Source organism: Python bivittatus, unplaced genomic scaffold (genome assembly GCF_059951505.1).
Source record: "Python bivittatus isolate LINGU-HERP-01145 unplaced genomic scaffold, Pbiv_v1 ctg000810_np1212, whole genome shotgun sequence".
Classification (NCBI taxonomy): Eukaryota; Metazoa; Chordata; class Lepidosauria; order Squamata; family Pythonidae; genus Python; species Python bivittatus.
The window spans coordinates 634,838-659,318 of NW_028277111.1; the positions used below are offsets into that span (position 1 = coordinate 634,838).

Below are 24,481 nucleotides of genomic sequence, written 5' to 3' on the forward strand. Positions count from 1 at the left end.
CTTCTTTCTCCATCTTCCCAAAGATAAAGGGCCATCGGTCCAAAGCTGGTGCTCGGAGCCTCCACCAAGGAGGAAGAGGGATGACAAGGGTGGGACAAGCAGAGCCCCACTATACCGCCCAAAATGTGTTAGCTTTGAAGCTCTCAGAATACAGGAATTCTGGGAGCTACATTTCTAGAAGGTTGTGGATTTAAACCCTCTTGTGGTGGAAGGCACCCAGTATAAAAGGTGAGCAAGACACACTACAAATGAAAAGTTGCTACTTTTCCCTGGTGCTCCAGAATGTGTGAAGCCATAAAATTCTTAGAGCCTCATGCTCTCTAGCTTCTGGCTCAGGATCACTATAGGTACTCCTCAACTTTCGATCATTCGTTTAATGACTGTTCAAAGTTAAGCTGGTGCTGAAAAAATGACTCATGACTGGTCCTCGAACTTCTGACCGTCATAGTGTCCCTGTGGTCATGTGATCAAAATTTGGGCATTTGGCAACTGACATTCATGAACAATGGTTGCAGGGTCCTGGGGTCATGTGATTGCCATTTCCAACCATCCCAGGGGGCTTCCAACAAAGTCAAAGGGGGAAGCAAGATTTGCTTAACAACAGCAGCAAAAAAGGTTGTAAAATTGAGCATGACTTACTTAACGACCACATCGCTTAGTGATGGAAGTTCTGGTTCTATTGTGGTTGGACGTCGAGGACTCCCTGTACTGTTCTTTGGTCAATGGCTGAAAAGCATTCTCTGCTTACTTGTTCCCTCTTGGATAACAGGGAAAGAAAGTAGGGTATCTCTTGCTTTTCCCTAGTGTGCAGCCATTTCCTCTGCTTCCCTAGAGCTTGGAGTGGCTCCAATGCTGAGAAAAACTTCTGTTTCTGCCTGGTTTCGAACCAGGGACCTTTTGCGTGTGAGGCAAATGTGATAACCACTACACCACAGAAACCACAGGCGTGGGCAGCTCTCAACCAGCATGCCTGTATCTTTTGCTGGCCATCACAGCCTGATGCTGCAGTATCAGATGGGTTGAAGCGCAGCTGTTCCTCAGTATTTTGTGCCCTTCCAGAGCTCAGCTGCCAGAGAGGACGAGGGAGCACAATTTCAGGCATTCCCAGGCTGCTGGTTCAATCCCGTGTTTCAAGAGAGTTTTTCTTTTGCCAGGGTTCCCCTGTACAACCTTTGTTGGGCTAAGAAATGGGCAATGGAAGGCAGAAACAAATTCCTAGACAGCCTCTCTGAAAACAGATGGCTGCCTCTGTCCTTCACCTCCCAAGACTTAAACATATTGCTGACAGCCACATTTTATTCCCCACAACCTCCAGCAGTCAGACAAAGGTCCAGCCTTGTCTCACATCTTGACCAGGGGCTCCATTTCCAGCAGAGACACTCAACAGTGGATGCCAGCAGCAAGGCCCCAAACGTTTTTGACCTTTTGGGTCACATTTGTGATTTTGAGGGGGGTTGATGGGAAACCCAGAAAACAGCTGCCATTCTGGGTGGGACAAGAGAAAAACGCACTCACTTCCCAGCAGACCGGCTGGGGAGGGTGATGTGAAACCAGGTTGCCCAGGGACATGAGTGCAAGGAGGACCAGCTGGCGATGCCCAGAGAAAGAGGTGCAGAAGGAAAAGCCACCCCAACACAAAGTGGACGCTGTTGCTTTACACCATGGCAGCACCCTGATTAATTTTTCCAATTAAAAAGTCAAAACGAATCTTTAGAGGACAACAAGGGAGCACTAAGGGAGAGGTTTGTGGGTGTGTTTGTGTCCAGCCAGGTTACCCTGCAGATGCTGGACAGCAACCTTTCACCCAGATGGGAGAATCCCTGAGAGGTCAGTGGCTCCATCGCATGGGGAAGCTCAGAGCACCCATGACGTCTTCCACCAGGTTCCTTCCACTTTTTATCCTTGCTTCTGACATGATGCAAAAGGAAAAGATCCCTCTATGCTGGTAGGCAATACACTTTTGGTCCAAAGTTCTGAGGACCGACCACCTTTCCCCAGCAACCCCTTTGAGCCTTAAGGGGAGTGACAGCGTTTCAGTGGACAGAGCCCATGAAAAGACAATCTTAGTAAAAGGAGCATCATCTTTTGCTCCCTAGTAGAAGGAGCATCATTTTGCTAAGGACCCACCCAGGTACCGTTGCTCCTCAAGAGCACACAGTTCAATGAAAAGGAAGACGTTTGGACATCAGCTCTCTTTCAATGAGAAAAGAAAGAGCATTCTTGGTGGCTTGATATTTGCTGCATCAGACAAAACCCCACCATGATTGCAGCCTCTCTTGAGTCGTAGGGAGCATCTTGCTATTGCTTGAAAAGAGGTTAGCCTCGTGTCGTAGCATGGAGCCTTAAGGAAGGCAGCAATGGGTTGCATAATGAGAGAACAAGGAAGGTCTGGCTGTGGAAGAAGGCGGCTGTTTCAGGACCCCGGAGAGCTCCCAGTGCAGGGTGGTGTCCCTGCGTGCACCTTGCCTTAAGGGTGAGAAGAGCCTAAGAGGTGTTCCAGCTCTTCTGGGGGCCAGCAGAAGCCCAGACAACGACAGGGAGTCTTCATCCCCCTTTTGCATTCTGGAAGGTAGAGCTGATGCAGCAGTTGGCCAAATATTTATGCTCCAGCGGAAAAAAGCATTAACAGGGTAGGAATTCTAACCCCCAGATGAAGAACCCGATGCATTAACAATGTATCAGCTGATCAAGCAGGCCGTCCTGGGTGGGCTCGAACCACCATCCTTCTGGTTAACAGCCAGACACGCTAACCCCTTGCGCCACAGAGACCTGGCACAGCATCCGGCATCAGTCCTCCTTGGCCTGAGGACCCATCGCTGGGGCTGGCTGGACAGCAATAAGACAGCTTGGTCAGAAGATGCTGTTAGTTCCTCCCTCCCTTCATCACATATGGAAAGAGAAACCTTGGACTTGCGATGAGAGAGACCTCAGTATTGCTTCTCTTGAGGCAGAATCTCAACAGCTGTGCCAGTGGTGTAGGGGCATCATGCAGGGTTCCCAATCTTGCGACCCGGGTTCGAGTCCCGGCTGGTGCATGTCTCCTTCCACCTTTTGCCCTTCAGGGATCTGCAGGCAGCAAAACCAGGAGAAATTTTCATCCCAGACTCTCTTCCCAGTGGGAGAAGAAGAGCCACACGCTCAAGTCAAGCTTGTCTTCTGCTAATCATGTGGACCCAATCAGCCAAAGTCTTTGCCCCTTCTTGTCCCTCTTGGTGTGATTGCCAACTCCTCAGCTCCCGTAAAGGGCTTCTGCAAAAATCTGGATCTGCCTGCCTCTTCTGCAGAGACCTTCGTCCTGACAGGAAGGATATTCCTGCAGTGGTACCAACGTTGTCAAGTATCACTCCACTTTCTTAACATGCAACCTGGGTTCCAGCTGGGCTGGCATTGACCTGTCCTTGCATTCTCAGCAGGAACGTCCAGATTTCCCCACTCTTAGGCCTGGGGCTTTCCTCTGATTTTCGCTTACTGAGGGTTAAAGAGAGTGAGGGTGGCCATCACTTTTAAGCCCAGAATCTCTATGAGGTGCAAGAAGTGCCAATGGGGGTGGGATTCAAACCCATGCATGCAGAGCTCGAGGCATTAGCAGACCATCCCCTTCGCTCACTCAGCAACTTTGGCAAAGGAAGGGCACTGGCTGCTGTTCCTGGGTGCCCTTGGACAACCATCCTTCTGCTCAAGGGTCAGACCACTTGACCCCTTGTGCCCCACAGACCTCAAATTTGGCTTACTCTCAGCCTCCTTGAAGGGCTGCCCCCCACCTGTCTCTCCCAAGGGGACCATAGGCAACTTTGCTCCCTCCCAGTCTCTTGCAGTCCCTGCTGTCATCAACTGCCCCACCCACCCAGGGTTTCAGGGAGAAGGAGGGCCAGTCTATGCCAGGGGTGCCAGGCACCTCATCTTCCAACTGACTTGCTGCACTTGGCAGCTCTCTCTTGCCAGCACCTGCAGTGGAGGCCCAGAGGATGGGACTCAGACACCCTCTTTCTCCATACTCCCAAGCAGAAAGGGCTATCAGCCCAAAGCTGATGCCCGGAGGCTCCACCCGAGGAGGAGGAGGGCTGACAAGGGTGGGACGAGCAGAGCCCCACTGCATCGCCAAAACATGCTATCTTGGAAGCTCTCAGAATAGGGGAATTCTGGGACCTGCTTTTTCAGGCTGGGTTAGGTGCTGGCTCAACATGATGGTCCGGTGTGAATGGAGGGGTTTGCCTTCTCAAAGCCTCCTTTCCCAGCTAGCTAGTCTTGCAGGAGGTGTTCTTGGTGTTTGCAGCTGAGCTCCAGCAACGACAAAGCAAGAAGGAATAAAGGAAACCCACCATTATACAGCATCTCTTTTTCTTCCCTTTTGCTCGGTTAATGCTTGGTTGGCCTTGCTAAGATCGAACATGTTTCTGCCCCTGTCTGATTTCTGGGTGCAGGCAAAGAGGAACCGTGCTGTTGCACTCCAGGAACTCAGGCAGAGCTGTGGCCCATGCTGTGCTCCTCCTCCTTGACCAGACCCCTGGTAGGGCAGGGGGATTGCTCAGGGGCATCACTGCCCAAGGGGCGGGGGAAGGGGACTCCTGCATAGGTCGTCTCCTGGGATGCTGGCAAGATGCCGACTTCCCTGGCTGGGAAGGAACATGCATATTTGCGGGGGGGGGAGGGCGGGTTGGGGGCAAGCCACGGCTGTCTGCAAGCTCAGGGCTGCCTATCAAGCGGTTCTTTCCCTGGTCCTCCGTCCACCAAAAGGAAAGCCCTCTTGAGCCAACTCTGCACCACCTGTGCCAGTGGTGAAGTGGCATCATGCAAGACTTCCAATCTTGTGTCCTGGGTTCAAATCCCAGCTGGCACAGTCCTTCCTCTCCCTTTTGCAAAGACAACATGACGGAATCAACTCTTTTACCCAGGAGGGACCCTCCAGCTGGAAAAAGAAAGCTGATTTGTAAGAATAAGTGAGTGAGCAAACACACACACAATCATCATACGTTGTCTCTACACTCAGCTGCCTCACTGCCTGTCATGATTTTAAAGTTATCCTGGCTGGGATCAAGGTGGCGTGGCAGAACAATCGGCTGAGTGGACAGTGGATCCCCACCACCATCCTGGGATCTACAGGTGGACGGTTTGTGTCTCCTGTGGTGAAGGGACCCAATGAGCCAGTGACACAAGGAGGATGGCCCATCAGGTTGTCAAATAGCAAATTGCCAAGCCCTATTCCCGAAAGTTCTGGATTTAAACTCTCCTGTATTGGAAGGTCACCCACTTTAAATAGTGACTGGAAAAGTTTACAAATAGAAAATTGCCCCTTTTCCCTGGTGCTCCAGAATGTGTGAAGCCATAAAACTCTTAGGGCTTCTCTTCTCTCTAGCTACTGGCTCGGGATGACTACAGGTAGTTCTTGACTTACGACCATTTGCTTAATGACCATTTGAAGATATGACAGCACTGAAAAAAGTGACTTATGGCCGCTCCTCACGCTTACGACCTTTGCAGTGTCCCCACAGTCATGTGATCAAAATTTGGGCATTTGGCAACCAGCAAGTATTTACAATGGTCGCAGTGTCCTGGGATCATGTGATTGCCATTTGCCACGTTCCCAGGGGGCTTCCAACAAAATCATTTGGGGAAGCCAGATTTGCCTAATGACAGTGGCAAAAAAGGTTGCAAAATGAGACATGAATTACTTAAGGACCACATTGCTTAGTGATGGAAGTTCTGCTCCCATTGAGGTCATAAGTCGAGGACTACCTGTTGTCTTCTTGAGTCAATGGCTGAAAAGCGTTTTCTGCTTACCCGTTCCCATTTCGATAAGGGGCAAAAGAAAGTGGGGTGCCTCTTGCTTTTCTCTAGGGTGCAGCCATTTTCTGTGCTTGCCTAGAGCTTGGAGTGGCTCCGATGCTGAGAAAAACTTCTGTTTCTGCCTGGTTTCGAACCAGGGACCTTTTGCGTGTTAGGCAAATGTGATAACCACTACACCACAGAAACCTGCATAGCCTTGTGTTGTAGCATGGAGCCTCAAGGAAGCCAGCAACGGATTGCATACTGAGAGAACAAGGAAAGTCTGGCTCTGAAAAAGGCGGCTGTTTCAGGACCACAGAGAGCTCCTGGCACAGGGTGGTTTCCCTGCGTGCACCTTGCCTTAAGGGTGAGAAGAGCCTAAAAGGTGCTCCAGCTCTTCTGGGGGCCAGCAGAAGCCCAGAGAATGACAGGGAGCCTTCACCCCCCTTTTGCATTCTGGAAAGTACAGCTGAAGCAGCAGGTGGCCAAAATTTTATGCCCCAGTGAGAAAAAGCATTGAGAGGGTGGCAATTCCAACCCCCAGATGAAGAACCCGATGCATTAACAATGTATCAGCTGATCAAGCGGGCCGCACCTGGGTGGGCTCGAACCACCATCCTTCTGGTTAACAGCCAGACGCGCTAACCCCTTGCGCCACAGAGACCTGGCACAGCGTCTGGCATCAGTCTTCCTTGGCCTGAGGACCCATCACTGGGACTGGCTGGACACCAATAAGACAGCTTGGTGATGAGATGCCCTTTGTTCCTCCCTCCCATCATCACATATGGACAGAGAAACCTTGGACTGTTGTGACGAGAGCGACCTCAGTATTGCTTCTCTTGAGGCAGAATCTCAACAGCTGTGCCAGTGGTGTAGGGGCATCATGCAGGGTTCCCAATCTTGCGACCCAGGTTCGAGTCCCGGCTGGTGCATGCCTCCTTCCACCTTTTGCCCTTCAGGGATCTGCAGGCAGCAAAACCAGGAGAGATTTTCATCCCAGACTCTCTTCCCAGTGGGAGAAGAAGAGCAACGTGCTCAAGTCAAGCTTGCCTTCTGCTAATCATGTGGGCACAATCAGCCAAAGTCTTTGCCCCTTCTTGTCCCTCTTGGTGAGATTGCCAACTCCTCAGCTCCTATAAAGAGTTTCTGCAGGAATCTGGAGCTGCCCGTCTCTTCTGCAGAGACCTTCACCCTGACCGGAAGGATATTCCTGCAGCAGTACCAACGTTGTCGAGCATCACTCCACTTTCCTTACGTACAACCTGGGTTCCAGCTGGGCTGCATTGGCCTGTCCTTGCATTCTCAGCAGGAGCCAAAATGTAGAGAGAACTTTGGGTTTCCCCACTCTTAGGCCTGGGGCCTTCCTCTGATTTTTGCTTACCGAGTGTTAAAGAGAGGGAGGGTGGCCACCACTTTTAAGCCCTGGAATCTCTATCAGGTGCAAGAAGTGCCAATGGGGTTGGGATTCGAACCCATGCATGCAGAGCTCAAGGCATTAACAGTCCATCCCCTTCGCTCACTCAGCCACTTTGCCAAGGAAAGGGCACTTGCTGTTGTTCCTGGGTGGGCTTGAACCACCATCCTTCTGGTTAATGAGCAGACACCTTGAGACTTGATACAGGCCTTCTCCTCAGCCTCTTTGAAGGGTCAATGCTCACTATCTCCCCAAGTAAGCCATAGGCTGCCTTGCTCCCTCCAAGTATCTTGCAAGGGCTTGTGCCAGCATCTGCCCTGTCAGAGGGACAAAGGCTACAACAGTCCCAGCCCCTTCATCTCTTCATTGCATGACTTATGTTTCCAGTCGCTAGAGATGCAAAGGTAGAACTCCAGGAGACTGTTATAGGAGCTATGGATCCTGATGGTCCTTGTCCTGGGAATTCTCTGCTCCTGTCCAAACCTCAGGTCTCAGAAAATCTTTCCAGGTGTCTGCAAGCTGAGGGCTGCCTACCAAGTGGTTCTTTCCCTGGTCCTCCATCCACCAAAAGGAAAGCCCTCTTGAGCCAACTCTGCACCACCTGTGCCAGTGGTGAAGTGGCATCATGCAAGACTTCCAATCTTGTGTCCTGGGTTCAAATCCCAGCTGGCACAGTTCTTCCTCTCCTTTTTGCAAAGACAACATTACAGAATCAACTGTTTTACCCAGGAGGGACCCTCCAGCTGGAAAAAAAGGTGATTTGTAAGGATAAGTGAGTGAGTAAATACACACATACACAATCATCATTCATCGTCACATTCAACTAACTCACTGTCATGAGGAAAAACCAATGAATCCCTGAGCCAAGGAGGATGGCCCATTAGGCTTGTCAAATGGAGAATTTCCAAACCCTGTTTCAGAAGACTGTAGTTTTAAATGCTTTTGTGCTGGAAAGTCACCCAGTTTAAATGGTAACCAGGCAGACTAGAAGTGGAAAGCTGCCCCTTTTCTCTGGTGCTCCAGAATGCATGAAGCAATAAAACTCTTAGGGCTTTTTTTTTTTTTAATGGCTACTGGCTTGGGATGACTAGTGTTCTTTGGTCAATGGCTTAAAAGCATCCTCTGCTTACTCATTCCCTCTTGGATGAGATAGAAAGGGAAGTGGGGTGCTTCTTGCTTCTTGCTAGGCTGGGATGCAGCCTATTCCTGCTGTTTTCTTGAGCAAGGAACAGTATTCCTAGGAATGGTATTCTCTGATGCTGAGAAAAAGATGTGCTTCTGCCCAGTTTTGAACCAGGGCTGTTTTGTGCATTAGGAAAATGTGATAATCACTATTCCACCACACCACAGGCACAGGAAGCCCATGATTGCAGCCTCTGTTGGGACCAAGCTGCATTCCTGGGTCTTGTTGGGAGAGCAAGTGGCAGCTGTCATCAACAGGATCTTTACACAAATCCATCTTGTGCACCAGTTGGGAAGCACTGCTCGTGGTCACTCATGCCTTGGTCACCTCTTGTTTGGACTATTACAATGCAGTCTACAAGGGGCTGACCATGAAGACCATGTAGAAGCTGCAATTGGTCTAGCACAAGTATTTATTGCTGCATGGCTGAACACCCATGAGAGCTGCACTGGCTCCAGATAGGTTTCCAGGGGCAATTCAAGATGGTGGTCATCATCCTTAAAGCCCTGTGTGGCACCAAGCTGGGTTATTTGTGGAACAGCCTCTCTTGGGCTGTCTCTGCTCATTGTATGTGATCTGGCAGCCTCAGTGTGCTTCACACCTCTTCTGTGCAAGAGTGTTATCTTACAAGTTCTAAGAGGTATGTCTTCTCTTTCTTAGCCCCTGCCTTTTAGAACAGGGGCTAATATATCGGCATATAGATGGCCCTGACCTTTTTAAAGTTGTGCAAAACTTGGTTATTCCTCTGGGCAGTGGACCAGAACATTGTATGAGCCATCCTAGAATAATTCTTAATTGGAATATGTTGGTTATGCTATGTTGGGGGAAAGAAATGTGTTATCATGAGCTTTTTAAAGAAGTTTTTAACCACATGTAAGCTGCCCAGAATCACTACTGTTTGAATTCAATGTCCATATAATGTGTGTGCATACACGCTCGCGCACGCGCACGCACACACACATGCATAGATACATACACATACAGTTCCGCACTAATAGGCAGCATATTTCCTATCAATGGGTTTTGAGCAGAAACCATTTTCTCCAGCAGTCCCTTGGAACCCCAGAGAGAGTGAGGCCATTGTTCTGAGCAGAGCCCAATCCAAAAACATTTTTCAAAAGGAGCATCAGGCTTCAGTTCTTCCAAAGCCTGGGATCAAACCAGGAACCTTTAGATTTTCAGTCTAACACTCTCCCATCTGACCTCCTTTGGCTACCTGAGAATACCCAGATCCCTGAAAAGAGATATGTTTGGATATCTGCCCTCTTTCAAAGAGAAAAGGAAGAACATTCTAGACTGGGTTTGTCATAGCTTTTTTTTGTGTGTGTGTCCAGGAAAAATCCACCATGATTGTATAAACACGGTTAGGACCTAGTGAACATTTCCCTCTTGGAAAGCTGGCAGGATTTTGTCTTATATCCTATCAGGGACCCTCAAGGAAACCAGTGAGGAATTATCTAATAAAAGCTTGAAGAGCAATGCTGTATCTGGCTTTGCGAGAACTTGGTTATTTCAGGACCCTGGAGAGCTCCTACTGCGGGTAAGTCCTGGTTGGGTTACCCCTCCATAGAAGGTGGTCACTCCAGCACTTCTCAGTGACCAGCAGAAGCCTAGAGAAATCTGACATGCCTTCCTCCCCATTTTTAATTGTGGAAGGTAAAGCTAATGAAGCAGATGGCTAAATATTTAAGCCTGGCAGAAAAAAGTATTGACAGGGTGGGAATTCCAACCCCCAGATTAAGAACCCAATGAATTAACAATCCATCACCTTCACCTCCTGATCAATTCATCAAGCAGACATGTGTTTCTGCCTGGTTTCGAACCAGGGACCTTTTGCGTGTTAGGCAAATGTGATAACCACTACACCACAGAAACCATAGCCACGGGCAGCTCTTAACCAGCATGCCCGTATCTTTTGCTGGCCATCACAGTCTGACGTCTGCAGTATCAGATGGGTTGAAGAGCTGTTGTTCCTTAGCATTTTGTGCCCTTCCAGAGCCTGCAAAGGGGGTAGCCTCATGTCTTAGCATGGAGCCTCAAGGAAGGCAGCAATGGATTGCATAAAGAGAGAACAAGGAAGGTCTGGCTCTGAAAAAGGCGGCTGTTTCAGGACTCCGGAGAGCTCCCAGTGCAGGGTGGTTTCCCTGCGTTCAGCTTCCCTAAAAGGTGAGAAGAGCCTAAAAGGTGCTCCAGCTCTTCTGGGGGGCCAGCAGAAGCCCAGAGAATGACAGGGAGCCTTCACCCCCCTTTTGAATTCTGGAAGGTAGAGCTGAAGCAGCAGGTGGCCAAATATTTATGCCCCAGTGAGAAAAAGCATTGAGGGGGTGGGAATTCCGGCCCCCAGATGAAGAACTCGATCCATTAACAATCCATCTCCTCATCAAGCAGGCCGTCCCTGGGTGGGCTCGAACCACCATCCTTCTGGTTAACAGCCAGACGCGCTAACCCCTTGCGCCACAGAGACCTGGCACAGCGTCTGGCATCAGTCTTCCTTGGCCTGAGGACCCATCGCTGGGGCTGGCTGAAGAGCAGTAAGACAGCTTGGTCCTAAGATGCCGTTTCCTCTCTCCCATCATCAGATGTGGAGAGAGAAACCTTGGACTGTTGTGACGAGAGCGACCTCAATATAGCTTCTCTTGAGGCAGAATCTCAACAGCTGTGCCAGTGGTGTAGGGGCATCATGCAGGGTTCCCAATCTTGCGACCCGGGTTCGAGTCCCGGCTGGTGCATGCCTCCTTCCACCTTTTGCCCTTCGGGAATCTGCAGGCAGCAGAACCAGGAGAGCTTTTCATCCCAGACTCTCTTCCCAGTGGGAGAAGAAGAGCCACATGCTCAAGTCAAGCTTGCCTTCTGCTAATCATGTGGACCCAATCAGCCAAAGTCTTTGCCCGTTCTTGTCTCTCTTGGTGAGATTGTAAAATCCTCAGCTTCTGTGAGAACATGGGACCTGCCCGTCTCTTCTCCAAAGCTCTTGCACTGAAAGGAACAAGTTTCCTGCAGCTGAGCTGAAAGAGTAAAATATGACCATAGGTTTTCTGTCTTGCAACCTAGGGAAAAGCCCTGGCTGCTGGTGACCAACTCTGCCTTTGCATTCCCACTATCCTTAATATTAAAAATCCTTTGGGAAGAGGGTATCCAAAGCAAAAGGCTGAAGTTTTCTAAGGGAGGATGGTTCTGATGCATCAGCCTGGAAGTTCTAGGTCCACCAACTCCCACTGCGCCCCTCTGCTGTATAAAGGAAATCAGGTTGGATGGCTTCCTTGGTTCAGTTGACATTTGGCTGGCAGAAGCTGTGAAACGTCAGCCTGAGGGAGACCAAGAAGGGTTAGCATGCCACACTGTTAAGCAGAAGGATGTCTGTGGGTGCCCCTTCCTCAGTGAGATGGCCAAGTGGGGAAGTTGGTGGACCGCTAATCCATTGCACTCTGGATGCTCGCCATCTTTTTCCAGCTGGTGGAGGTCATGGGTCACGGAGCTCATACACAGCTTATTTCCTAGAATGCTGGGCGAGATGCAAAGCATCTTGGCTGGAGAGGAACATACCTCTTTGCAGGTGGGGGGACAAGGAAGCCCTTTCATCTCTTCAGTGGATGGGTTTATGTTTCCAACTCCTAGAGGTTCAAAGACAGAGGGAGGAGCCGATAATAGGAGCTATGTGCCCTGAAGTTCCTGGTCATGGCAAACAAGGCAGGCAGAGGAACTGGAGTGTTTCTTTGCTTCTCTCCAAACTCAGCTGCTAGAGAAGGTCCCAAGACAGCTGCCTACCAAGGCTGTCTTCTCTGGCCCTCAGCCGATGGAAAGAACCACACTCTTGAGCCAGTTCGGCAAAGCCATGCCGGTGGTGTAGAGGCATCATGGAAAAGTCTCAATCTTGTGTCCTCTGAGTTCTGGCTGGCACAGATTTTCCTCTCCTTTTTACAAATCTGTAAAATGTGGCTGGACCAAATGTTTTTCCACACAGGCTGCCCCCAGTGGGAAAAACAGCTGACTTATAAGTATAAGGGTGTAAGCATGTGCACACAGACACATGCATGCCCAAGCATAAAATCACCATTCATTGTTTCTACACTCAACTACCTCACTGCCCATGGTGGGTTTAAAAGTGGGATCAAGGCAGCGAGGTATACAGGTAGTCCTTGGTTAACGATGGGAATTGGGACCAGAATTTCCGTTGCAAAGCAATGTGGCCATAAAGTGTGACGCCACATGACTGCATCACTTAGTGATGGAAATCCTGGCAGTCCCTGTTGCCATCATTAACCAAATCCCACCAGCTGTTAGCGGAGACCTACCTTGATCCAAGCCATTCCTGGCTTGGTCCCTCCCAGCCCCAAGCCTTGGAAAGGTGAGGGACTGCCTCCTCTTCAATTCCCCCCACCCACCTATCTCCCCCCGCATCTCTGCCTTTTTGGCGGCCCTGCACAGCAGCAATCCTTGGTGGCGGCGTTGGCAGCTCTGGGGCAGAAGTAGAGGCCCTGGGGCAGTGGCAGTTGACTAAACTGTTGAAGGCTACTGAGAGGCCATCCTGCTTAGCTCCGTGGCTCATTGGCTTTTCACCACAGTGAGTTAGTTGAGTGTAGAGACAATGAATGGTTTGTGTGTGTGTGTGTGTGTAGTCCTTGGTGCGCTCCAAGCTTGGTGGTTTGCTTGCAGACATTTCATTACCTGACTACATAGCATCGTCAGTGAGAATGAATGTGGGGTTTGCTCCCTGTTTATATACAGTGGCTTGCCCTGCCAGTGTTGGGGGGGTGGGGGGTGGATGGTTTTCTCCTTGGTAGTTCCTTGATTAGGCAATGCTAAACTTTCAGATGAATCACCAATCAATAGACACCCAGAGATAAACCACATTTACACACCATTCAAAACAGACAATAAAAAAGCTAAGAAGGAAACAAAAAGGCCAGAACACATCCTCTCCAGCAGCCAATGCCCAGAGAAGCAGAGGTTAACACCAGACAAACAATCAAGCAGAAAACAATACCCTAATCAAGGAACTACCAAGGAGAAAACCACACCCTCACTAAAACTGGCAGGGCAAGCCACTGTATATAAACAGGGAGCAAACCCCACTCCCTTCTAGCACTGAAGATGTTACCTAGTCAGTTAATGAAACGTCTGCAAGCAAACAACCAAGCTAAGAGAGCACCAAGGACCCCACAGTTCAATCCTGAGCTACAGATATGCTCTTCTATTGGGGGGGGGGTCTCGTTCCTCACAAATTCTTAAAAATCAACTGTTTTTGCAATTGGAGGATCCCTCCTGGGTAAAACAGTTGATTCAGTAATGTTGTATTTTGCAAAAGGGAGAGAAAAGTCTGTGCCAGCTGGGACTTGAACCCAGGACACAAGATTGGAAGTCTTGCATGATGCCACTTCACCACTGGCACAGATGCACAGCCCTACTCTAAAAGGTTCTGGATTTAAGTCCTCCTGTGCTTAAGATCATTCAGGCAGGCTACACATGGAAAGCCCTCCCTCTTCCCTGGTACTCAGAATTCTGGAAGCTGAAATTTGTAAAATTCATACATGACCTCTGGCTCTTGGCTTGGGATGACTAGTTCTCCTTGGCTGGTGGCTTGAAAGCAGCCTCTGCTTACTCATTCCTTCTTTCATAAGGGAGAAAAGAAAATGGGGTGCTTCTTGCTTTTCTCTAGTGTGCAGCCATTTCCTCTGCTTCCCTAGAGCTTGGAGTGGCTCCAATGCCGAGAAAAACTTCTGTTTCTGCCTGGTTTCGAACCAGGGACCTTTTGCGTGTGAGGCAAATGTGATAACCACTACACCACAGAAACCACAGGCACAGGCAGCTCTCAACCAGCATGCCTGTATCTTTTGCTGGCCATCCCAGCCTGGTGTCTGCAGTATCAGATGGGTTGAAGAGCTGTTGTTCCTCAGTGTTTTGTGCCCTTCCAGAGCTCAGCTGCCAGAGAAGGACAAAGGAGCATGATTTCAGGCATTCTCAGGCTGCGGGTTGAATCCTGTGTTTCAGGTGAGTTTTTCTTTGGGAAAAAGTCCCCAAGTCAACCTTTTGGGGACCAAAGTGCAATGTGATATGTAAACCAATAAGATTAAACTGCTAGGATAGATGAACGATGTAAAATAGTGGCCACGAATAGTGGAATGGGACTATCCTGAGATGTCAGAAGGATGAGTTGGATAAACAGGATAGCCCAGAGCGGGACTGGTCCCTGGTGTTCACCTTTGAAAGAGTCACCCTTCTAAACAACTGATCAGAATAACTGGGAAGGTGCTGAGTTCTGAGTGCTGGTTTGGCCATCTTTCAAATCTTGCTTGTGAGAGGTTTTCTTCCAAAACGGCAGTGTTGTGAGAGGCTCCCTATTTAGAAACGGTGTACAAGTCATGGTTGGCTATGTTCTTCTCTCTCTTTTGTCTGTAAGTGGTAAAAACAATGCAGGAACACATTTCTCAGACAGCCTTTCTGAAACCAGCTGCCTTCCCATGTCTTCAACCTTCCGAGTTTTAAAAATATAGCCAACAGCTGCATTTTAATCCCCACAACTTCTATCTGTCAGAAAAAGGTGTGATTCATCCCAAACCTTGACCAGAGTCTCCGTTTCTAGCAGAGTCACACTACAGTGGATCCCAGACAGCAAGGCCCCACTCTTTTTTGATGATTGATCACATTTGTGATTTTGAGGGGAAGTCAGTGGAACTCCCAATGCGGCAGCGGCCATCACAGAACCTCCACTTACTAGGAGACCAGCTGGAGAAGTTGGTGGGAAACTAACTTGCCCAGACACCTGAATGGAAGGCAGGAGCTTAATGCCCCAAGTATCAGGTCCCATCTTGGTACCAGCAAAGTATTTGCTTCACAGAAGACCAGCTGGTGATGCCCAGCGAAAGCGCTGAAGAAGGAAAAGCCGCCCTAAATGCGAAGTGGAAGCTGTTGCTTTGTACCATGGCAGCACCCTGATTATATTTTTCCAAATCAAAATTAATCTAACAAATCTTTACAGGACTGCAAGAGGACACTAAAGGAGAACAGAAATGTCAGCAGGAGTATTGAGGTCTTGCACGGAGCCTCAAAGGAGGCAGTAGTGGATTGTAGAATTAAAGCACTGAAATGAAGGATTTCCTGCACCAGAAGAGAGCTGTTTCAGGACCCTGGAGAGCTCCCAAAGCAGGCTGGTCCTGGTTGGATTAACTGCCCAAAGGAGAGAAACCATCTGAGGGATCTTCTGTGGCCAACAGAATCCTCAAGAAAGGTGATATGTCTTCCTCTCCCTTTTGCATTGCGGAAGGCAAAACTAATGCAACAGGTGACCAAATATTTAAGTCCTGGGGGAAAAGCATTGACACAGTGGACACTGAAGCCCCAGATAAAGAGCCAATACACTAACGATCCATCACCTTCATCTCTGGATCATGTCATGAAGGCCATCCCTGGGTGGGCTCGAACCACCATCCTTCTGGTTAACAGCCAGATGCGCTAACCCCTTGCGCCACAGAGACCTTGGCATCAGCCTCCCTCACTCTGAAGATTCATAGCTGCTGCCAGAGATTCCCTTTGGCTCTCATAGCTACTATTCAGCTTGACATCATGGATATTTTTCTCCCACTGGGAAGAGAATCTGGGATGAAAATCTCTCCTGGTTTTGCTGCCTGCAGATCCCTGAAGGGCAAAAGGTAGAAGGAGGCATGCGCCAGCCGGGACTCGAACCCAGGTCGCAAGATTGGGAACCCTGCATGATGCCCCTACACCACTGGCACAGCTGTTGAGATTCTGCCTCAAGAGAAGCAATACTGAGGTCGCTCTCATCACAACAGTCCAAGGTTTCTCTCTCCACATCTGATGATGGGAGAGAGGAACAAACGGTGTCTCATCACCAAGCTGACTTATTGGTGTCCAGCCAGTCCCAGCGATGGATCCTCAGGCCAAGGAAGACTGATGCCAGACGCTGTGCCAGGTCTCTGTGGCGCAAGGGGTTAGCGCGTCTGGCTGTTAACCAGAAGGATGGTGGTTCGAGCCCACCCAGGGACGGCCCGCTTGATCAGCTGATACATTGTTAATGCATCGGGTTCTTCATCTGGGGGTTGGAATTGCCACCCTCTCAATGCTTTTTCTTCCTGAGGCATAAAATTTTGGCCACCTGCTGCTTCAGCTGTACTTTCCAGAATGCAAAAGGGGGGTGAAGGCTCCCTGTCATTCTCTGGGCTTCTGCTGGCCCCCAGAAGAGCTGGAGCACCTTTTAGGCTCTTCTCACCCTTAAGGCAAGGTGCACGCAGGGAAACCACCCTGTGCCGGGAGCTCTCCGTGGTCCTGAAACAGCCACCTTTTTCAGAGCCAGACTTTCCTTGTTCTCTCACTATGCAATCCGTTGCTGGCTTCCTTGAGGCTCCATGCTACGACACAAGGCTATGCAGGTTTCTGTGGTGTAGTGGTTATCACATTTGCCTAACACGCAAAAGGTCCCTGGTTCGAAACCAGGCAGAAACAGAAGTTTTTCTCAGCATCGGAGCCACTCCAAGCTCTAGGCAAGCACAGAAAATGGCTGCACCCTAGAAAAAAGCAAGAGGCACCCCACTTTATTTTGTCCCTTATCGAAATGGGAACGAGTAAGCAAAGAATGCTTTTCAGCCATTGACTCAAGAAGACAACAGGTAGTCCTCGACGTATGACCCCAATGGGACCAGAACCTCCATCACTAAGCAATGCGGTCCTTAAGTAATTCATGTCTCATTTTACCTTTTTTGCCACCGTCATTAGGCAAATCTGGCTTCCCCAAATGATTTTGTTGGAAGCCCCCTGGGAATGTGGCAAATGGTGATCACATGATCCCAGGACACTGCGATCATTGTAAATACTTGCTGGTTGCCAAATGCCCAAATTTTGATCACATGACTGTGGGGACACTGCAAAGGTTGTAAGCGTGAGGAGCGGCCATAAGTCAGTGCTGTCATATCTTTGAATGGTCATTAAGCAAATGGTCGTAAGTCAAGAACTACCTGTAGTCATCCCGAGCCAGTAGCTAGAGAGAAGAGAAGCCCTAAGAGTTTTATGGCTTCACACATTCTGGAGCACCAGGGAAAAGGGGCAATTTTCTATTTGTAAACTTTTCCAGTCACTATTTAAAGTGGGTGACCTTCCAATACAGGAGAGTTTAAATCCAGAACTTTCGGGAATAGGGCTTGGCAATTTGCTATTTGACAACCTGATGGGCCATCCTCCTCGTGTCAGTGGCTCATTGGGTCCCTTCACCACAGGAGACACAAACCGTCCACCTGTAGATCCCAGGATGGTGGTGGGGATCCATTGTCCATTCAGCCGATTGTTCTGCCACGCCACCTTGATCCCAGCCAGGATAACTTTAAAATCATGACAGGCAGTGAGGCAGCTGAGTGTAGAGACAACGTATGATGATTGTGTGTGTGTTTGCTCACTCACTTATTCTTACAAATCAGCTTTCTTTTTCCAGCTGGAGGGTCCCTCCTGGGTAAAAGAGTTGATTCCGTCATGTTGTCTTTGCAAAAGGGAGAGGAAGGACTGTGCCAGCTGGGATTTGAACCCAGGACACAAGATTGGAAGTCTTGCATGATGCCACTTCACCACTGGCACAGGTGGTGCAGAGTTGGCTCAAGAGGGCTTTCCTTGTGGTGGACGGAGGACCAGGGAAAGAACCGCTTGATAGGCAGCCCTGAGCTTGCAGACAGCCATGGCTTGCCCCCAACCCGCCCCCCCCCCCCCGCAAATATGCATGTTCCTTCCCAGCCAGGGAAGTCGGCATCTTGCCAGCATCCCAGGAGACGACCTATGCAGGAGTCCCCCTCCCCCGCCCCTTGGGCAGTGATGCCCCTGAGCAATCCCCCTGCCCTACCAGGGGTCTGGTCAAGGAGGAGGAGCACAGCATGGGCCACAGCTCTGCCTGAGTTCCTGGAGTGCAACAGCACGGTTCCTCTTTGCCTGCACCCAGAAATCAGACAGGGGCAGAAACATGTTCGATCTTAGCAAGGCCAACCAAGCATTAACCGAGCAAAAGGGAAGAAAAAGAGATGCTGTATAATGGTGGGTTTCCTTTATTCCTTCTTGCTTTGTCGTTGCTGGAGCTCAGCTGCAAACACCAAGAACACCTCCTGCAAGACTAGCTAGCTGGGAAAGGAGGCTTTGAGAAGGCAAACCCCTCCATTCACACCGGACCATCATGTTGAGCCAGCACCTAACCCAGCCTGGAAAAGCAGGTCCCAGAATTCCCCTATTCTGAGAGCTTCCAAGATAGCATGTTTTGGCGATGCAGTGGGGCTCTGCTCGTCCCACCCTTGTCAGCCCTCCTCCTCCTCGGGTGGAACCTCTGGGCATCAGCTTTGGGCTGATGGCCCTTTCTGCTTGGGAGTATGGAGAAAGAGGGTGTCTGAGTCCCATCCTCTGGGCCTCCACTGCAGGTGCTGGCAAGAGAGAGCTGCCAAGTGCAGCAAGTCAGTTGGAAGATGAGGTGCCTGGCACCCCTGGCATAGACTGGCCCTCCTTCTCCCTGAAACCCTGGGTGGGTGGGGCAGATCTCTGCCTGCATCCCACCAGCGCTTGGGGTTTTCCAACCAGAGAGAAAGTGGGAGCCTCAAAGGAGGGGCCCTGTGGGAGGGGACAGTCCTGCTCTCCTGCCAACCTTCCCACCTGCAGGACCTGCGGTGGAGTTGATGCACCTTCAGAGGAGAAGCTGGAGGGATGGAAGCCACCTTGGCCTTCCCTGTTGGTCTAGTGGTCAGGATTCGGTGCTCTCACTGCCGCGGCCCGGGTTCGATTCCCGGCCAGGGAAAGATATTGCTTCTAAACCACCTTCCAGCAGCTGGAATACGCAAGGAGGGTCCTTTTCCTGGCAAAATAGGTTCAACTGGCCAGGAGAATTGCCTTCCCTTCCCGTCCCTTCCCCCCACCCCACCCCACGCCACTTTTGGCCCTCTTAGCAGCCTCCACAGAGTCTCCGTCCAACCAGGCTGCCTTTGACCTTCCAGCAGGGCAGGTGATGACAGCAGGGACTGCAAGAGACTGGGAGGGAGCAAAGCTGCCTACGGTCCCCTTGGGGGAGACAGGTGGGGGTCGGTTGTTCAAGGAGGCTGAGGGGAAGCCGTATCCCGGGACCTGGAGCAGAAGGGACCAAGTAGTCTGACCCTTGAGCAGATGGATGGTGGTCCAAGGGCATCCAGGAAGAGCAGCCAGTGCCCTTCCTTTGCCAAAGTGGCTGAGTGGGTGAAGGGGATGGTCTGCTAATGCCTCAAGCTCTGCATGCATGGGTTTGAATCCCACCCCCATTGGCACTTCTCCCACCTGATAGAGATTCTGGGATTTAAAAGTGGTGGCCACCCTCCCTCTCTTTAACCCTTGGTAAGGAAAAAGCAGAGGAAGGCCCCAGGCGTAAGAGTGGGCAAATCTGGAAGTTCCTGCTGAGAATGCAAGGACAGGTCAATGCCAGCCCAGCCTGAACCCAGGTTGCAGATTAGGAAAGCAGAGTGACACTCGACAACGTTGGTACCGCTGAAGGAACCTCCTTCCTCTCAGGGCGAAGGTCTCTGCAGAAGATGCGGGCAGATCCAGGTTCTCACAGAAACCCTTTACAGGAGCTGAGGAGTTGGCAATCTCACCAAGAGGGACAAGAAGGGGCAAAGCCTTTGGCTGAGTGTGGCCACATGATTAGCAGAAGGCAAACTTGATTTGAGCGAGTGGCTCTTCTTCTCCCACTGGGAAGAGAGTCTGGGATGAAAATTTCTCCTGGTTTTGCTGCCTGCAGATCCCTGAAGGGCAAAAGGTGGAGGAGGCATGCGCCAGCCAGGACCCGAACCTGGGTCGCAAGATTGGGAACCCTGCATGATGCCCCTACACCACTGGCACAGCTGTTGAGATTCTGCCTCAAGAGAAGCAATATTGAGGTTTAGTAGTTCTCGTTGCAACAGTCCAAGGTTTCTCTTTCCACATGTGATGATGGGAGAGAGGAACAAACGGCATCTTATGACCACGTTGTCTTATTGCTGTCCAGCCAGCCCCAGCGATGGATCCTCAGGGCAAGGAGGACTGATGCCAGATGCTGTGCCAGGTCTCTGTGGCGCAAGGAGTTAGCGCGTCTGCCTGTTAACCAGAAGGATGGTGGTTCAAACCCACCCAGGGACGGCCCGCTTGACGAGGAGATGGTTATTAATGGATCGAGTTCTTCATCTGGGGGTTGGAATTCCCACCCTGTTAAAGCTTTTTTCCATGGGGCATAAATATTTGGCCATCTCCTGCATCAGCTCTACCTTCCAGAATGCAAAAGGGGGGTGAAGGCTCCCTGTCATTCTCTGGGCTTCTGCTGGCCCCCAGAAGAGCCGGAGCACCTTTTAGGCTCTTCTTACCTTTTAAGGAAGTTGAACATAGGGAAACCACCCTGCACTGGAAGCTCTCCATGGTCCTGAAACAGCCACGTTCTTCCAGAGCCAGACCTTCCTTGTTCTCTCATTATGCAATCCATTGCTGGCTTCCTTGAGGCTCCATGCTACGACACAAGGCTACCCCCTTTCCAAGCAACAGGAAGATGCTCCCTACGACCCAAGAGTGGCTTGGGGCTTCAATTTCCTTCCTTGCTCTCCTGTCCCTGGGCAACCTGGTTTCACATCACCCTCCCCAGCTGGTCTGCTGGGAAGTAAGTGTGTTTTTCTCTGGTCTCATCCAGAATGGTAGCTGTTTTCTGGGTTTCCCATCGGCCCCCTCAAAATCACAAATGTGACCAAGAAGTTCACAATGTTTGGGGCTCTGATGTTGGCATCCACTGTTAGGTGTCTCTGCCGGAAATGGAGCCCCTGGCCAAGATGTGAGACAATGCTGGACTTTTGTCCGACTGCTGGAGGTTTTGGGGATTGAAATGTGGCTGTCAGCAATATGTTTAAGTCTTGGGAGGTGAAGGAAAGAGGCAGGCATCTGGTTTCAGAGACGCTGTCTAGGAATTTGTTTCTGCTTTCCATTGTTGCACTCTTTTACATGTTTCATGTAGGTGAATGTAATTTAATCTTATTCTTCTTTCTATCTGAAGGTTTCTTTGCCCAACAAAAATTGTATGTGGGAACCCTGGCAAAAGAAAAACTCTCCTGAAACACGGGATTGAACCAGCAGCCTGAAAATGCCTGAAATTGTGCTCCCTCGTCCTTCTCTCTGACAGCTGAGCTCTGGAAGGGCACAAAACACTGAGGAACAACAGCTCATCAGCCCATCTGATACTGCAGGCATCAGGCTGTGATGGCCAGCAAAAGATACGGGCATGCCGGTTGAGAGCTTCCCGTGCCTGTGGTTTCTGTGGTGTAGTGGTTATCACATTTGCCTCACACGCAAAAGGTCCCTGGTTCGAAACCAGGCAGAAACAGAAGTTTTTCTCACCATCGGAGCCATTCCAAGCTCTAGAGAAGCACAGGAAATGGCTGCACACTAGGGAAAAGCAAGAGACACCCCACTTTTTTTTCTTCTTTATCCAAGAGAGAATGAGCAAGCAGAGAATGCTTTTCAGCCATTGACCAAAGAAGATTTCAGGTAGTCCTTGACCTACGACCACAATTGGGACCAGAACTTTCATCATTAAGCAATGTGGTCATTAAGTAATTCATGCCACATTTTACGACCTTTTTTGCCACTGTCATTCAGCAAATGCCATTTCCCCCATTTACTTTGCTTCTTGGAAGCCCCCAGGGAAGATTGCAAATGGCAATCACATGACCCAAGGATGCTGCAACCATTGTAAATGAATGTCAGTTGCCAGGTGCCCAAATTTTGATCACATGATCACAGGGACGCTGCAACAGTTGTAAATGTGAGGACCAGTCATAAGTCACTTTTTTCAGTGCTTTCCTAATTTTGAACTATCATTAACCAAATGGTTGTAAGTTGAGGACTGCCTGCAGTCATCCTGAGCCAGCAGCTAGAGAGAATGAGGCCTAAGAATTCTATGGCTTCACATATTCTAGAGCAGCAGGGAGAAGGGGAAATTTTTCATTTGTAGTGTGTCCTGGTCACCATTTAAACTAGATGCCTTCCAGCCCCAATGGGGTTAAATCTACAACCTTCTCGAAAAGCAGAAACCAGAACTCCCCTATTCTGAGAGCTTCAAAGCTAACACATTTTGGTCGGTATAGTGGGGCTCTGCTTGTCCCACCCTTGTCAGCCCTCTTCCTCCTTGGTGGAGGCTCCGAGCACCAGCTTTGGACCGATGGCCCTTTATCTTTGGGAAGATGGAGAAAGAGGGTGTTTGTGTCTCATCCTCAGGTGATGCCAAGAGAGAGATGCCAAGTGCAGCAAGTCAGTTGGAAGATGAGGTGTCTGGTGACCTTGACAATGATTGGCGCTCACAGAAATGTTTGAGGCCCCCCCCCCAGGCCCTCCTTCTCCCTGAAACCTTGAGTGGGTGGGGCAGATCTCTCTGCATCCCACCAGCACTTGGGGTTTTCCAACCAGAGAGAAAGTGGGAGCCTCAAAGGAAGGGCCTTGTGGGAGGGGACAGTCCTGCCCTCCTGCCAACCTTCTCACCTGCAGGACCTGCAGTGGAGTTGATGCACCTTCAGAGGAGAAGCTGGAGGGATGGAAGCCACCTCGGCCTTCCCTGGTGGTCTAGTGGTCAGGATTCGGCGCTTTCACCGCCGCGGCCCGGGTTCAATTCCCGGCCAGGGAAAGATTTTGCTTCTAAACCATCTTCCACCACCTGGAATACTCAAGGAGTCTCCTTTTCCTGGCAAAATAGGTTCGACTGGCCAGGAGAATTGCCTTCCCTTCCTTTCCCATCCCTTCCCCAACCCCACCCCACCCCACCCCAGTTTTGGCCCTCTTAGCAGCCTCCACAGAGTCTCCATCCAACCAGGCTGCCTTTGACCTTCCAGCAGGGCAGATGATGACAGCAGGGACTGCAAGAGACTGGGAGGGAGCAAAGCTGCCTACGGTCCCCTTGGGGGAGACAGGTGGGGGTCGGTTGTTCAAGGAGGCTGAGGGGAAGCCGTATCCCGGGACCTGGAGCAGAAGGGACCAAGTAGTCTGACCCTTGAGCAGATCGATGGTGGTCCAAGGGCATCCAGGAAAAGCAGCCAGTGCCCTTCCTTTGCCAAAGTGGCTGAGTGGGTGAAGGGGATGGACTGCTAATGCCTTGAGCTCTGCATGCATGGGTTCGAATCCCACCCCCATTGGCACTTCTCCCACCTGATAGAGATTCCAGGGCTTAAAAGTGGTGGCCACCCTGCTTTTCTTTAACCCTCGGTAACCAAAAAGCAGAGGAAGGCCCCAGGCCTAAGAGTGGGCAAATCTGGAAGTTCTCTCTACATTTTGGCTCCTGCTGAGAATGCAAGGACAGGCCAATGACAGCCCAGCTTGAACCCAGGTTGCAAGTTAGGAAAGCAGAGTGACACTCGACAACGTTGGTACCGCTGAAGGAACTTCCTTCCTCTCAGGGCGAAGGTCTCTGCAGAAGATGCGGGCAGATCCAGGTTCTCACAGAAACCCTTTACAGGAGCTGAGGAGTTGGCAATCTCACCAAGAGGGACAAGAAGGGGCAAAGCCTTTGGCTGAGTGTGGCCACATGATTAGCAGAAGGCAAGCTTGACTTGAGTGTGTGACTCCTTCTCCCACTGGAAAGATAATCTGGGATGAAAATCTCTCCTGGTTCTGCTGCCTGCAGATCCCTGAAGGGCAAAAGGTGGAAGGAGGTATGCGCCAGCTGGGACTCGAACCTGGGTCGCAAGATTGGGAACCCTGCATGATGCCCCTACACCACTGGCACAGCTGTTGAGATTCTGTCTCAAGAGAAGCAATACTGAGGTCGCTCTCGTCGCAACCCTCCAAGGTTTCTCTTTCCATATGTGATGACGGAAGGGAGGAACAAACGGTGTCTTATGACCAAGCTGTCTTATTGCTGTCCAGCCAGACCCAGCAACGGGTCCTCAGGCCAAGGAAGACTGATGCCAGATGCTGTGCCAGGTCTCTGTGGCGCAAGGGGTTAGCGCGTCTAGCTGTTAACCAGAAGGATGGTGGTTCGAGCCCACCCAGGACGGCCTGCTTGATCAGCTGATACATTGTTAATGCATCGGGTTCTTCATCTGGGGGTTAGAATTCCTACCCTGTTAATGCTTTTTTCCGCTGGAGCATAAATATTTGGCCAACTGCTGCATCAGCTC

The 24,481-nt window shown here is 50.4% G+C and overlaps 17 non-coding genes across 17 annotated transcripts; 8 read left to right on the forward strand and 9 right to left on the reverse strand.

Annotated features, from left to right (window-relative positions):
* Window positions 1–866: 866 nt before the first annotated feature.
* TRNAV-CAC (transfer RNA valine (anticodon CAC)) lies at window positions 867–939 on the reverse strand. The gene has a single exon. It is a non-coding gene; the product is annotated as a tRNA-Val (tRNA).
* Window positions 940–4,766: 3,827 nt separating this feature from the next.
* Window positions 4,767–4,837, forward strand: TRNAG-UCC (transfer RNA glycine (anticodon UCC)). The gene has a single exon. It is a non-coding gene; the product is annotated as a tRNA-Gly (tRNA).
* Window positions 4,838–5,897: 1,060 nt separating this feature from the next.
* Window positions 5,898–5,970, reverse strand: TRNAV-AAC (transfer RNA valine (anticodon AAC)). Its single transcript has one exon. It is a non-coding gene; the product is annotated as a tRNA-Val (tRNA).
* A 383-nt stretch (window positions 5,971–6,353) lies between these two features.
* On the reverse strand, window positions 6,354–6,427 carry TRNAN-GUU (transfer RNA asparagine (anticodon GUU)). Its single transcript has one exon. It is a non-coding gene; the product is annotated as a tRNA-Asn (tRNA).
* Window positions 6,428–7,780: 1,353 nt separating this feature from the next.
* TRNAG-UCC (transfer RNA glycine (anticodon UCC)) lies at window positions 7,781–7,851 on the forward strand. Its single transcript has one exon. It is a non-coding gene; the product is annotated as a tRNA-Gly (tRNA).
* A 2,311-nt stretch (window positions 7,852–10,162) lies between these two features.
* On the reverse strand, window positions 10,163–10,235 carry TRNAV-AAC (transfer RNA valine (anticodon AAC)). The gene has a single exon. It is a non-coding gene; the product is annotated as a tRNA-Val (tRNA).
* A 515-nt stretch (window positions 10,236–10,750) lies between these two features.
* TRNAN-GUU (transfer RNA asparagine (anticodon GUU)) lies at window positions 10,751–10,824 on the reverse strand. Its single transcript has one exon. It is a non-coding gene; the product is annotated as a tRNA-Asn (tRNA).
* Window positions 10,825–13,678: 2,854 nt separating this feature from the next.
* Window positions 13,679–13,749, reverse strand: TRNAG-UCC (transfer RNA glycine (anticodon UCC)). Its single transcript has one exon. It is a non-coding gene; the product is annotated as a tRNA-Gly (tRNA).
* A 329-nt stretch (window positions 13,750–14,078) lies between these two features.
* Window positions 14,079–14,151, reverse strand: TRNAV-CAC (transfer RNA valine (anticodon CAC)). The gene has a single exon. It is a non-coding gene; the product is annotated as a tRNA-Val (tRNA).
* A 1,607-nt stretch (window positions 14,152–15,758) lies between these two features.
* On the reverse strand, window positions 15,759–15,832 carry TRNAN-GUU (transfer RNA asparagine (anticodon GUU)). Its single transcript has one exon. It is a non-coding gene; the product is annotated as a tRNA-Asn (tRNA).
* A 455-nt stretch (window positions 15,833–16,287) lies between these two features.
* Window positions 16,288–16,361, forward strand: TRNAN-GUU (transfer RNA asparagine (anticodon GUU)). Its single transcript has one exon. It is a non-coding gene; the product is annotated as a tRNA-Asn (tRNA).
* A 383-nt stretch (window positions 16,362–16,744) lies between these two features.
* Window positions 16,745–16,817, forward strand: TRNAV-AAC (transfer RNA valine (anticodon AAC)). The gene has a single exon. It is a non-coding gene; the product is annotated as a tRNA-Val (tRNA).
* A 1,048-nt stretch (window positions 16,818–17,865) lies between these two features.
* On the reverse strand, window positions 17,866–17,936 carry TRNAG-UCC (transfer RNA glycine (anticodon UCC)). Its single transcript has one exon. It is a non-coding gene; the product is annotated as a tRNA-Gly (tRNA).
* A 1,120-nt stretch (window positions 17,937–19,056) lies between these two features.
* TRNAE-CUC (transfer RNA glutamic acid (anticodon CUC)) lies at window positions 19,057–19,128 on the forward strand. The gene has a single exon. It is a non-coding gene; the product is annotated as a tRNA-Glu (tRNA).
* Window positions 19,129–20,400: 1,272 nt separating this feature from the next.
* Window positions 20,401–20,474, forward strand: TRNAN-GUU (transfer RNA asparagine (anticodon GUU)). The gene has a single exon. It is a non-coding gene; the product is annotated as a tRNA-Asn (tRNA).
* Window positions 20,475–21,623: 1,149 nt separating this feature from the next.
* Window positions 21,624–21,696, forward strand: TRNAV-CAC (transfer RNA valine (anticodon CAC)). The gene has a single exon. It is a non-coding gene; the product is annotated as a tRNA-Val (tRNA).
* A 1,224-nt stretch (window positions 21,697–22,920) lies between these two features.
* Window positions 22,921–22,992, forward strand: TRNAE-UUC (transfer RNA glutamic acid (anticodon UUC)). The gene has a single exon. It is a non-coding gene; the product is annotated as a tRNA-Glu (tRNA).
* Window positions 22,993–24,481: the final 1,489 nt, after the last annotated feature.